Source organism: Danio rerio, chromosome 2 (assembly GCF_049306965.1).
Source record: "Danio rerio strain Tuebingen ecotype United States chromosome 2, GRCz12tu, whole genome shotgun sequence".
Classification (NCBI taxonomy): domain Eukaryota; kingdom Metazoa; phylum Chordata; class Actinopteri; order Cypriniformes; family Danionidae; genus Danio; species Danio rerio.
In genome coordinates, this window is record NC_133177.1 from 16,942,918 (window position 1) to 16,945,001 (window position 2,084).

A 2,084-nucleotide genomic window follows, 5' to 3' on the forward strand; every position below is an offset into this window, starting at 1 on the left:
ACTCTGGCTACGGGAACAGCGGGCCAGCAGGCCAGAGGAGGGGGATCTCCGCTATGCCCTTGAAACACAGGGGCTGTGACCGTCCTGGAGAGTTGGTGTGAATGGACTTTTTTTTTGGTATGACTCACCCTCGATCCTGGACAAAGAAATGATTTTATCTTCTTATTGTTACTATTGCTTTTCATGCATTTTTTAACGGACTGGTTTTTATCACCTTTTTTATCAACATCTACGCCAAGGACTTTTTTTTTACATAACACACGCACACACAAAAGACTTTCGCACAACATACACTTTTATTTCCTCCACAAACCCTGATTTTAAAGTGTTTTTGTTAAGTGCCATATGTCTTTTAATGTGTATTGAAATGTTTTAAAATGTGTGTTTTATGTTTCAATTCATTTTTACTAAGTCCTGCGTTGTTAAAATGGTGACTAGACCGTGATTCTTTTTTAGACCCGTTTTAATTTTTATTGAACAGCTTGTTTTTTAGTCTTTCATTTGTTTGCCTTTTTTTTAAAAAAAAAAAAAAACATGTCCGCTATACACTTGACATTTTATGTTCATTTAAAGTACTTTTGCAAGTATTTATTTACTTATTTATTTATTTATTTATTTATTTATTTATGTATATATTTATTCATTTTTTATTTATTTACTGTTAAGTACTCAAATGAAACTAAGTGAAAAGATATGTTTTTAAATATGATTGTGATGTAAGAAACAAATGGGAAACGCTGTCAATAAATTTTTTTCGAAAGAAAAAATCTGTTCTTATCAGTTTAATATCTGATACGTGCCCTACCCGGGCACTATATATTAAATTGATTTTTGCAGCTGGGAGATGGGTTAGGGGCTTGCTCCACCCACTCCACGCATCGACCTGGTATTGCAGTACCTCCGGGAACGGTGCACTCATTAAGCGGTGAACAGCAGAACTAGATTGCATGAAATTTAACATAACGTTAGATTGAATGTAGGGACTTGCGCTTCTTTGCGATTAGGTATCTGTCTTATGCGCTCGTTTAGACAGTGAGCATGAACAACCCTCTTGGCAGGATCCTCTTATTCTAGTCCATGAGCCACGATGCACATATTGCAACTCAGGGAGGAAAAAAAAAAAAATAAAAAAAATCCATCCAAAATTCCCAATCAGGACCCAAGTCTGACCTGGGGGATGGTGGGTCCAGAGAGCTGTGGAGAGGATAATTCCCAATCAGGACCCAAGTCTGACCTGGGGGATGGTGGGTCCAGAGAGCTGTGGCGAGGATAATTCCCAATCAGGACCCAAGTCTGACCTGGGGGATGGTGGGTCCAGAGAGCTGTGCAGAGGATTTGAAAAATGGCAAAGTATGAAACCCCCCGCTCCTGTCGCATTCACCCAGGGTCCAAAGCGCCGGGCCGGGGCCCCAACTCCCAGCCTACGAGTGGGGACGTCCCGCGCCTAGAGGTACATGCCCTTTGGGGCACCAGCGGCACGCAAGGCTGGCACCTGCGGTTAACCAAGTCAATGTTCCCGGGCTTAAGTTTGGGCTACCCGGGCACTGCTGGAGAACAGGTGTTCCTCCAGGGTCCCCCACAGGGCAGGTGCTTGCCCCCAGAGAGGGTGAAGATTACCCAGCCAGAGTCAAGGCCAGTGCGGGCAAGGAAAAACGCTCCGGAAAGGGGGGCCCTTAGGAGCTTAAGCGTACCCCCGGGAAAGGGTGACTGATTTCCGGCCAAGCTGGATTGGAAGAAAGGCTCTGGAAGTCCTTCCCATGGAAGGGTCCCTTAAGAGCTGGGTCTGACCCTAAAAAAGGTGATGGTTTCCCGCTAATTGTGGCCATGGAAGTCCTTCCAGGGCGCTTTTGAGAGCTAAAACACACCCCAGAAAGAGTGACCGATTCCTGCTGATTATGGTGGCTCAAGTGGGCATGGAAGAATCGCCCTGGAAGTCCTTCCCACTGGTCCCTTGAGTAGCCGAAGCTGCCCCAGAAAGGGTGACTGATTGCCGCTTGTGGAGGCATCTCGTTTGGGCTTGGAAGAAACGCCCTGGAGGTCTGTTCTTGGGGCCCTTCCAGAGGTCTAGCTGCCCCAGAAAGAGT

The 2,084-nt window shown here is 45.5% G+C and overlaps 1 non-coding gene across 1 annotated transcript; it reads left to right on the forward strand.

Annotated features, from left to right (window-relative positions):
* Positions 1–733: 733 nt before the first annotated feature.
* LOC141379427 (U2 spliceosomal RNA) lies at positions 734–920 on the forward strand. The gene has a single exon (XR_012396043.1). It is a non-coding gene; the product is annotated as a U2 spliceosomal RNA (small nuclear RNA).
* Positions 921–2,084: the final 1,164 nt, after the last annotated feature.